The following is a 12,708-nucleotide window of genomic DNA, read 5'->3' on the forward strand; positions in this document are numbered from 1 at the left end:
AGAGGTAATCTGTGAATGCAGAAAAAGTCAGGACAGGCAGCAGACAGTAGGGTTAATCTGTGACTGTAGCAAAGATTAGTAACAGGAAAAAGCAAGCAGATTATGCACACTTGGTCGGCAGGAACACTAATACAGGCATGAGGTACTGGATAATGAGGTTTAAATAGGACATCTCCTGCATCCTGTAGCCTGACAACCAAGAGACAAGGTGGCACTGAGTGAAGTAGAAGACAGCCTGGACAGGTAAATAGGCAAGTTGCTTTACTGAGAAAATCCCTGAAAGTCCCGTAAGACTTGGATGTCAACAGTCATGCCATTAAAGCCAGGGACTGTGAAGCAGGAGGAGGTTCTTGGAAGCAGGAGGTTCTTGGAACAGAAGATCCGGGGGATCTGGGGTAACTCATGGAGTGTCTGCCTGGAGTCTGAAGGTATTTCAGGGCAGCAAGAGTGTGGATCAGGTGGTACTGTACCCGTCCAGTTTGTTGTTAAATTTGGAGACTGGGAGGTCCACGTCTGTCACCTCCCCACCTGTGACACATGTCCTGGAACACATCTGGACAAAGGGATCATTTTCCCTGGTTAAATGGAATGCCTAAGGTTTAAGCTAGGGAGAAACTCAAGAATGTATCTTCTGTCCCTGAATCAAAGAAAACTCTGCACTGCAGATGTGTGTCAGAATATCAAAGAGTAACATGAACAGCTTGTTTGGGATGAATGTGGAATTAGAATTTTCTAGAACCCTAGATGGGAGCTAAACCCTGGACTTTAACGGACGATGAGTAAGAAGAAATTACCCTTCTCCCCACAATAGATACACATGGGTTAAGCTCGGGTGGTAATGTCCTGGTGAAAGCCTGCCAACATCCCTAATATAATTGTAGTGAAAAGAAAAGGGTTCCCCTGGGCTCGGGACTTTTTAGGCAGGAAATCATCCAAAAAAGTAATAAGAGTATATGCAAGAATGTAAAAAAGTAAATATATAAATTTATTCAAAAGGTAGAGAGTTGTTTCAAGTTACATATAGTGTGAGATAAAAACAAGAACAATACAATATACATGCGGTATGAATACACCAAACAGAAAACTGAAGAGACGAAGACCGCGAGTGATCTCCCAAAGTAAAACCTTGACGCGTTGCGGGTAATAACCCTTTGTCCGAATGGTCAGTTTGGAGTTGTAAGATTCTGGTACCTCCGGTACCCTCAATCACCACTTTCCTCTGTAATGCGTCCCACCTTTCTCTTCAGGTGGTACGCATATACCTTTAAGAACGATGATGTCACTGCTGAGCGCCGCAGAGCTGCTATTTCAACCGCCGGCGGTCTCACTCACATTGTTCGTTCAACCTGCCTTGTTACCCACATGCTTTCAAGCCTGTCTCTCGATCGGAACCTCCAGCCATTCCCTTTACCTGGAGCAGACCGGAACCTCGCTACAGATCCCTGTATCTCGCTATCGGATCATTCCTCATCTACTGGACCTCTCTAAACTACTAACATTACAAGTGATAAGTACCCCGCAGGGGAACCCTCCATAACCTTATTGCACTATCTACCTATGCACATTAAGGACTGTTACTACCTATCTATACTATCCTATCATCTGCACTGTTACATAGATTGCTAGCTCTTCAGCCTACTACCATCTATCATCTGCACTGCTGCATAGATTGCTGGCTCTCCTGTCTACTACTATCTATCCTTGCACTGGGTTAGTCTATCCTGTATTTGTCATCTGCTGTCCTCACCACCTGTTAGCATACTCGATACTAACCTATCTGCATTCCTAATACCATCTTGAACTCTCCTATACAAACCCTATCAAGTGATTACCATCCTTGTCACTGTTCACACCTGTCCCTTCAGCACATCACCTTCATACTATCATATACATACTATCACTCCAGGAACATCTCATTGAGTGTGTATATATCTGTATGTTGAAGCTGACAGGCCCACGGTGATGAGTCCTGGAGAGTTGGATCTGGTATTCAACACATCTCTACATGACTACTGAGTGGAGATTTTGCAGCTGCAAATCCAGCCTATACTAAAAACGCAGGAGCATTACAGATTGAACGAACCATAAAAATGGATTCAGCAGAATTACCCACTCAAGTGACACAATTAACACAACAAGTAAAAGCGTTAATACTTGCTCTGACTGACGTACAAGAAAAGAATCAGACTCTGACACAGCAGGTAACCCAGCTCTCACGGCTTACTGCTATTCAGCCTCCTGAACCTAAAATAAACCCTCCTTTAGTGTTTACAGGTGATCGGAAAAAATGTTGTGAATTCAAAAACGCATGTCAACTGCTTTTTTTGTTAAAACCTCGTACATACCCCACTGATCAAATAAAAGTCTGTACCGTTATTTCATACCTGACGGGTGATCCACGGGCCTGGGCAGACTCTCTCTTTGAGAGTAATGATCAGATTCTCAACACCTATTCCTTATTCCTAGCGAAACTCGCTAGTTTATACGATGACCCCAATAGGCAGAGTACTGCTGATATTCAGTTGAGGGCCTTAAAACAAGGAAGGAGACCTGTAGAAGACTTTGTATCTGAGTTCAAAAGATGGACCCTTGATTCAGGGTGGAATGACACATCCTTGCGAACTCAATTCAGACTCAGGTTATCGGAAGCTGTTAAAGACGAGCTCGTCCGAGCGGATTTACCTGGCACCTTGGAGGCCTTGATACAACTTAGTATCAACATCGACAGACGACTGCGAGAAAGAAGGGCTGAAAAGATGGGAATGCCATTGTCTAGTCCTTCTCAGATTTCGGCCGTTGACCCTACTCCCATGGATGTAGGAACCATACGCCCACCTTTAACGACTACTGAACGAGCTAGAAGAACATCCAGAAATCTCTGCATGTACTGCGCATCCTCGGATCATTTGATAAACACCTGTCCCCTTGTCCGCAAAAAAGAGGGTGAGTGTTCACATGTCTTGCTGGGAGGATTAACGACTTCCTTCTCTAACCCCTATATTTTTGTTCATTTAATATTACAGTGGGACCAAACTAGGATCACCACCAAGGCTATGGTCGACACTGGATCTTGTGGAAACTATATTGATACACGCTTTGTTACCTTAAATAAAATACCTATTATTTCAAAATCTAAGCCTGTTTCTGTTAGTTTCATTAATGGTATTCCACTGTCTTCTGGTCCAATCACCAACCAGACTCAGGCACTCCTTGCCACTACCAACGAATCACATGTGGAGACCATCACCTTTGACATACTATCCTCACCCCATTTTCCTATTATTTTGGGACTTCCCTGGTTACACACACACCAACCAATCATAGATAGGAAAAAACGGACTTTGGTTTTCCCTTCTCACTATTGTGAGAATACGTGTAACCTCCCATCTTATGGGAAGATTCTGTCTGTGGTGTCTGATGAAATTGCACCACTATGCTATCAGGATCTGTCCGAAGTGTTCCTTGAGAAAAATGCTCAAGTGTTGCCTCCCCATAGGGATTACGATTGCACTATCGATCTACTCCCTAACAGCAAATTGCCTTTCGGTCATGTTTATCCCCTTTCACAGGATGAACTTTCTCATCTCAAGGAATACTTGGATGAGAATTTGACAAAAGGGTTCATTAGACCCTCTACTTCTTCCACTGCTGCAGGACTTTTCTTTGTCCGCAATAAGGATTCCAGTCTCAGGCCTATTATCGATTATAGGCAATTAAACACGATTACGATAAAGGATCGCTATCCTTTGCCGCTCATCCCTGAACTTATTGAACAGGTGCGTGGGGCTACTTATTTCACCAAATTAGACCTGAAAGGGGCATACAACCTAATCCGAATCCGTGACGGGGATGAGTGGAAAACAGCATTCAGAACCAGATACGGACTATTCGAATACCTTGTGATGCCATTCGGGCTATGTAACACTCCCGCAGCTTTCCAAAGATTCATAAACGACATCTTTAGAGACTTACTTGATGTCTGTGTTGTAGTATACCTAGACGATATACTTATTTATTCTCGATCTATGCCTGAACACATAAAACATGTAAGACTTGTGTTGTCCAGACTGCTCTCACACAGACTATATGTGAAATTAAAGAAATGTCTATTTCATAAAGAAGAAATATTATTTCTAGGATACTTTATATCCAAAACTGGAATTAAGATGGATATGAGTAAGATATCCTGTATTCAAGACTGGCCTATACCAACAACTCGTAAGGCCCTACAGCGATTCCTTGGATTCTCGAACTTCTATAGGAAGTTCATCAAGAACTTTTCCGCTATTGTTAGACCTCTCACACAACTGACAAGTATAAAAAAACCATTCAAATGGTCAGAAGAAGCAAATCAAGCTTTCTGCTTGTTAAAATCAAGCTTTACTTCTGCTCCCATACTACGCCATCCAGACCCATCCCTCCAATATATTCTAGAGGTAGATGCGTCAAATATGGCAGTAGGAGCAGTTCTCTCCCAACGACCAACAAATACTTTATCACTTCACCCAGTTGCTTTCTTTTCGAAATCACTAAGCAGCCCAGAGGTGAATTACCCAGTGGGTGAAAAGGAGTTGCTTGCCATAAAACTGGCACTGGAGAATTGGCGACATCTGCTTGAAGGTACCCAGTTACCAATACTCATATATACAGATCATAAAAACCTTCAATACCTCCAGACTAACAAGACTCTCTCCCACCGGCAGGTACGATGGTCATTATTCTTTTTAAGATTTAATTTCCTAGTGACCTACACGCCTGCAGACAAAAATAAAAAAGCGGATGCGCTATCACGATTAACCGAAGATAATTGCGCCGAAATCCCTTCCATTCCCATAATACCCTATGAACGCATTATTGGTGTTGTCCGTTCCTTGAAGGAAGAGATTTTGCACAGTATAAGAATGGATTCACCTCCACCACAACTAAGTACTGATGCAGAAGGCTTCCTCTATTACAATGACAAACTCTACATACCCCCTACTATGCGCACCAAGATTTTGGAGTTATCGCATGATGTGCCCATGGCAGGACATATGGGTATAACGAAAACCTTTAATTTGCTCACCAGGCAGTTTTGGTGGCCTGATAGGAAGACGTCTGTACAAAAATTTGTTTCTTCATGTGACATCTGTGCAAGGTCCAAAATTGACACTACAAAACCATCTGGACTACTTTGTAGTCTACCAATACCCCAGGTTCCATGGGAAGTTGTATCCTTAGATTTCATAGTAGAACTACCACCCTCTAAAGTATTTAATACCATCCTAGTGTCAGTGGACCACTTGACAAAGATGGCACATTTCATTGCTATCCGTAGACTACCTTCATCTAAACAAACATCAGAACTACTGATGAAACGTGTTTAAGTTGCATGGAATTCCAAAAACTCTTTTGTCCGACCGTGGTTCACAATTCATCTCTAAATTTTGGCAAGCACTTTGTCAAATTTTACGCATTGAGCGAAAGCTCACTTCTCCCTACCATCCTCAGACCAACGGACAGACTGAAAGAGTCAACCAGTGCATTGAGCAATATCTACGTTGCTACACATCATACTTACAGGATGATTGGGTGGATCTTCTTCCTCTAGCAGAATTTGCTTACAACAACGCAACCCACAGTACCACGAAGCAAAGTCCGTTCTACTTGAACTATGGGTTTCATCCCACTCTTCTTCCACCACGCATCCTGCCATCGAGTAACCCAGTAGCCTCGGATTACCTTACCCAAATAAAAGACTCTTTGGGCTTACTCAATACCACTATATCACACGCTCACAGTCAACAAAAAAAGTACTACGACCTTTGTAGAAGACCTTCTCCTCAGTATGCTATTGGGGACCTTGTTTGGCTATCGACAAAGAACTTAAGATTAAAAATCCCTAGCAAGAAGCTTGGACCTTTATTTTTGGGACCCTTCCCAATTAAAAAACTTATCGGAAAAGCTGCTGTACAGCTCACCCTACCAGCAGATCTCAAGATCCATCCCATCTTCCATGTGTCGCTACTGAAGCCCCATGTTCCTAACCAAGGAATAAGGCCTACCATCTTGCCTCCACCTCCAATACAAGTTGAAGGTGGAGAAGAGTATGAGATCAAGGAAATTTTGGATTCTCGCATCCATAGAGGAAGACTCCAGTATCTCATAAGATGGAAGAATTATGGACCCCAAGACGACACCTGGCTAGATACTTCTGATATTCATGCTCCTAGACCTATACGGAACTTTCACTCGAAACACCCAGAGAAACCTGTCCTATAGGCCTTCCGGAGCCGGCCTTAAGGGGGTGGTACTGTAAGATTCTGGTACCTCCGGTACCCTTAATCACCACTTTCCTCTGTAATGCGTCCCACCTTTCTCTTCAGGTGGTACGCATATACCTTTAAGAACGATGATGTCACTGCTGAGCGCCGCAGAGCGGCTATTTCAACCGCCGGCGGTCTCACTCACATTGTTCGTTCAACCTGCCTTGTTACCCACATGCTTTCAAGCCTGTCTCTCGATCGGAACCTCCAGCCATTCCCTTTACCTGGAGCAGACCGGAACCTCGCTACAGATCCCTGTATCTCGCTACCGGATCATTCCTCATCTACTGGACTTCTCTAAACTACTAACATTACAAGTGATAAGTACCCCGCAGGGGAACCCTCCATAACCTTATTGCACTATCTACCTATGCACATTAAGGACTGTTACTACCTATCTATACTATCCTATCATCTGCACTGTTACATAGATTGCTAGCTCTTCAGCCTACTGCCATCTATCATCTGCACTGCTGCATAGATTACTGGCTCTCCTGTCTACTACTATCTATCCTTGCACTGGGTTAGTCTATCCTGTATTTGTCATCTGCTGTCCTCACCACCTGTTAGCATACTCGATACTAACCTATCTGCATTCCTAATACCATCTTGAACTCTCCTATACAAACCCTATCAAGTGATTACCATCCTTGTCACTGTTCACACCTGTCCCTTCAGCACATCACCTTCATACTATCATATACATACTATCACTCCAGGAACATCTCATTGAGTGTGTATATATCTGTATGTTGAAGCTGACAGGCCCACGGTGATGAGTCCTGGAGAGTTGGATCTGGTATTCAACACATCTCTACATGACTACTGAGTGGAGATTTTGCAGCTACAGATCCAGCCTATACTAAAAACGCAGGAGCGTTACAGGAGTACACTTCACGTATCCAGATTTTAGGAGTTCATGACCGCATGTATGAATAACTGTTGCGGTTAAAAAAGCCGCAGTATTAAATGGGAGCGCGCCAGAATGGGGTGAAGGGCAGATCAAAAGGTCTTCAGTTTTCTGTTTGGTGTATTGATACCGCATGTATATTGTATTGTTCTTGTTTTTATCTCACACTATATGTAACTTGAAACAACTCTTTACCTTTTGAATAAATTTATATATTTACTTTTTTACATTTGTGCATATACTCTTATTACTTTTTTGGATGATTTCCTGCCTAAAAAGTCCCGAACCCAGGGGAACACAATAGAGCACATCTCCATGAATGTTGATCTGGTATAAGGCTGGTTCTGTCCAAGTTTGTACGTTTAGCTTGAATGTGTATCCAAGACTCAAGTAGATAGATAGGTGTGGTAATGTACCGTGTACCGACCAATCGTAGCAGAGCCCTGGCATAAACAGAAAAGGGCAGTGGCAGAGGAGGAGGTTTGTGCGGAGATATCCAATTGAGTAACCTGGTGGTGCAATGTGATCTGACATGTTGCACCACAATGGAAATTTACCTAAATATATCAAATAAAAACCTTGGGTACTTGACCTAACTGCTGACAGCAGGAAAGTTTCAAATGGTCAGGTCACTGAGAAGCTGCAAAGACAAACCAGCGGCAATGGCAGGAAAATACTACCTCATGATGAAAGCTTGAACAGAGCAGGGAGTGCACGCACATAACACACCACCTAGTAATGTAGCACTTAATTCCTCAGTGTTTTAACAACTGAATCACTAAAGCGCTCACTCCGATAGGAACGATTGGTGTTCCGCACTCCTCAGGCGGGTAACTCCAAAAAATACACACATGAAAGAGAAAAGGAGGCGAAAACACCTAGTGCATTACCCTTGGACACCTTTATAATGTTATTAAAATGCTAAAAACATACTCACAGATAAGAAGAGCAAAAATCGCATTTAATGAGTCCCCCACATGTGAAAATGAACAAGTCCCTGTATTTGGACCTCAGTGTTTTAACCCTTTTCACAGAGACCAACCAAAAAAGGGAGTTAATAGTGGTGTGTCCAACAGTTCTGATAAATATGGTAGCTCCTGATGCTTGGCCCACACAGCTTACTTATTAAATAAGTCTTCAAAGACTGGGTCACCCCACCTAGACCTGGAAAGTGCTCTGTGGTTAACTAACACAGTATATAGAGGTCTGGAAAGCGCCACAAGCAGAGCCCAGTGACCAAAGGTCCCATTCCAGGCAGGCCCTGTAATCTTCCAGTCCAGACTGTACTGCCTCTCGAGCTCTTGCTGAGGGTGCTCCAATCCAGATAGTTGCAAAAGAGAGCAGATCAAGCAGTGCATAGATGAAGTATTGATTGAAGAAACCCTAATCTGAAATGGCTAGTGAAATAGTTAATTTTTATCTCAGTAAAAAAAAGACATTCAACCTCCTAGGACACTAGCAAAGAACAAAGGCATGTTGGGAGTGGGAGAAGTTATACCAGAGACTGGTCACTGCTTTTCCTCTTTTTGTTTTAGTGTCCTAATCGGCAACAGTATAACCCAAATGTCTCAAATCCTTTTTTCCTCAATGAATGAAAAAGAAAGATTTGTATTTTGTTTTTCTTTCTTCTTGTATCAAGTCAGATGCAGAAAATTCTCCAAGGACTCTAATAGACAGTGGGTCTTGAAGATAATTCACATATTAGCATTCCTTTAATGGTAGCTAATCTTAGAGGATTATTAGTAAGGCCCGGCACTAGCAGATGTGTCAGGTCTACAATGCAAACAGATGACTCTCTGTTTCATTTCAGACAATCCAACTGACTTTAGCTAAACATTTAAGAATATAAATTAGAGAAAACAACACACAGCAACACACTGAGTGTTCAATAGTGTGTCGTGGTGTTTTTCATGTTCAGAATGCAGGTTTAGAACACTGCTGCATTATAGTGCACCACAGTACACCACAAAGCCCAATGCACATCGTGATGCATTGTTCTGCAAAAAAAAAAAAAGCAACCTGACCAAATTTTTAATGCAATATAGGTACATAGTGGCCCATGAGGCCTTATGAGGTGAGTTATGGCCCATTCAACTATATTCAACTGTTTGCTACATTCAGCATCATGATTCACCACAAGACCCTTGCCAATAGTCATCTTGCGCATTTAATCCCATCAGGGACTAAATCATTGTGGTAAATAGTTGTTGGTGGGAAGGAAGTACACCTTGAATACCAGTCTGTTAAATTCTTAAAGTGACAGGTTAACCTCATATCCTTCATGCGACAACCTCTCCATCCCTAATCTCTCCATCAACGCAGCCAGCAGGGCCCAAGGAGACCAATCAGGCTCGTGCTCTCAGCAACTCTATAATACCTGCTCTCTACTAGGCACCAACTTGGAATGGACACCTTCAGTCTCATGAGTATATCTGAGACATTTACAAACTAGATATTAAGTATATTTTATCTCTACCGAGCACCAGCTTCAAATGAATATTTCCTGCCTCTGATGACTAAATCTGAGACTTTTACAAACTAGACATTGATGCACTAATATACCACTCTGTGCCATAAAAGCTAATCTTTAAGTACATGAGGTGGCAGCCATTATTTCAATGTGGTTCAAATAGATTTTCTCAATGTGAATTGATGTCATTAACTATTTATAGGACATTTAAGTGACTGTGCCATTTGGAGTCATTGAGAGCAAATTAAGATGCTGTATGATTTAGAATGCTAAAGTGAATTGTAGCACCCTCCTAGTTAAGCTGCAAGGAACATTTCATTTTGGCTCCTTCTGTAACCAAGGGAGCAGTAATTCTTTGGTCTGGTCTGGTCTGGTCTGTTCTGGGCTTCACAGGGTGAGAGTTTGATTGCTTCACCTTGACTCTAGAATATGTTTCTGGAGTTTAGAAGCGAGAATTCAAATGGAAAACCTAAATATTGAGCAGGACCTAGCCAGTCCCTGGGGAGATGTGGCCAGATGGTGGCTGAGATGCCATTAAATAGTCTGGTGCCCTGAGGAGATTGTCTTTTTCTCCCTGTTGGGGAAATGGAGCTGTGAGCTGAATGAAGGGGGGGGGGGGGGGTCTGCATGCCACTGCAGCTTTTTTTGCTGGATGCTGGGTCTTTGTACAAGAGGCTGCACCTATGGACTAATCCAATTTCAGGATTCTGTAAATAGAGCCCCCTTTGCTTGTGATCAAGCTTACTTCATGGTCCCCATTGGCCCATTGGAGGAAGAGGAACTGTCTTGGGCCACACATAAAATACACTAACAATAAGGATAGCTGATGAGCAGAAACGTCGGGCAGATCACGACATAGATAATGTATATATACTTACAATGGCAAAATCTTTTAAATCCTCCAACACCTGCTGTTCAGTCACCAAGGGACCCGGAGAAACCACAGGGGTAGCGCTTCTTAAGTCCTCCTGATGCTGCCATTAACCTCCCTGGCGGTATGATTATGTCAGGAATTACATACCAAAAGCGGTACAATTGTTTTCATGGAAATTTGGCGTTATGTATTATAGGCCTACAATTCTTAGTAATTACTGACTTAAACCTGACCAAAACAAGAGTCTAGTAGACATCCCAGATGTGATAAATTTGAAACACAAACGCGTGAATTATAATCGAATCAATAATATTATTTTATTATTTAATATATAATATATATAATAAAATTATATTATTGATTAGATTATAATTCATGCATTATATATTATATATAGATATATGTGTGTGTGTGTGTGTGTGTATATATATATATATATAAAAACACACATATATAAATATATATACACACATATATATATATATATATATATATATATATAATATATATAACGCATGAATTATAATTGAATCAATAATATAATTTTATATATATATGTGTGTGTGTGCATATATATATATATATATATATATATATGCATATATATATATATATATATATATATATATATACCGGTATATATATATATATATATATATATATATATATATGCGCATATATATATATATATATATATATATATATATATATATATATATATATATATATATATATATATATAAATATATATATATATATATATGCATATATATATATGCATATATATATATATATATATATATATATTGTGACAGGAAGTCAGGTAAATCTGGGAATGTAGTCACAGGCAGGAGATACATTTCCACCTGATTTAGAAAGTTCACTAATTACTATAGGGTGTTGGCTACAGAGCTAGCCAGCAGGAAGTTGAAAGGCCTTCAGCTGTTCGGAATGAGGAAATGAAGGCCTCTATAATTTGTCCAGAGGAAGTCTATGGATTGCTGCCTCCTGTCGCCGTGTGGGCTGGGAGAGGAGGACAGACAGACGTGTGCCTCCCGACGTAGTGTGGGCATGGGAGAAGGACTGCTGCCTCCGGAGGCTGTCTCCTGAAGCCATGTGGGCTGGGAGAAGGAGGACAGTCAGATGTGTACCTCCCGACAAGCTGGTGAGCATGGGAGAAGACCCCCTGAAGTGATGTGCGCTAAGGAGGGTAACCAGTTGTGAAGACTTCTCAAGGTAAATAAACAAACTATTTCTATGTGGAAGAAATAAAGGAATGTTTGCCATGTGAAGAGAAAAACAAAGGGACAGCTTAAATGAACATGTGCTGTGGTGGAGAGATAAAACATGGACTATTGAGAGTCTGCTGTATGACCAGCCAAGTCTGCCCAACAGTAGGTTGGGGACAGACTTCATTAGATAGGTTCCAGTGTGTGAGAAGGTAGCCGCCCACAGTGGCAAGGATTTATTTTGTTTTATTTTATTTTGGCTGTTTTGAGGCTTGCAATTGTGTGAAGTAAATTGCATGAATAAAACAAAGTGTTTGTTTGCAACCACTGCTCGGCTATCTCTCTGTGAAAGCGCTCCCCCAAAGGGGTCATCCACGCCTACCACCGAGCTAATCCCTTACAATATATATATGCATATATATATATATATATATGCATATATATATATAATATAAAATGTGTTTTGTGCAACGTTTTTTTTTTTTTTTTTTTTTTTTAATTTCCCTCCCTAGTTCCACTCCCATGCAGCATTGCTGCTGCAGGGAACGGAACTAGGAAGTCATCATACCGACGGAGGACGGAGGAGCGGCGGGACTCTCGGCTGGCGGTCACAGCAATGAGAGATCATCGCTGGATCGCCAGGAGAAGGTAAGAGAACACCGCTGCGCTCTCTGCACATCCACCCTGAGCGTGACTCGGGGTTACCACTCCTGATAGAAAAAATCAACCCCGAGTCACGCTTGGGATTACCGCCAAGGTGGTTAATTGACTGGAGAGCAGAGAAACCGCTGCAACTAGTGTGGAGTTTGATTCCCCCCAAACATGTGTGAAGGGGACAAGGAATGGCATTGGAGACAATCCCCGGCATCTCCATATATGCGGTGCGCATGCGTGTCATCATGACGTCACGCGCTGCCGCA

The sequence above is a fragment of the Pelophylax lessonae genome (assembly GCF_965119305.1).
Source record: "Pelophylax lessonae genome assembly, chromosome: 11".
Lineage (NCBI taxonomy): Eukaryota > Metazoa > Chordata > Amphibia > Anura > Ranidae > Pelophylax > Pelophylax lessonae.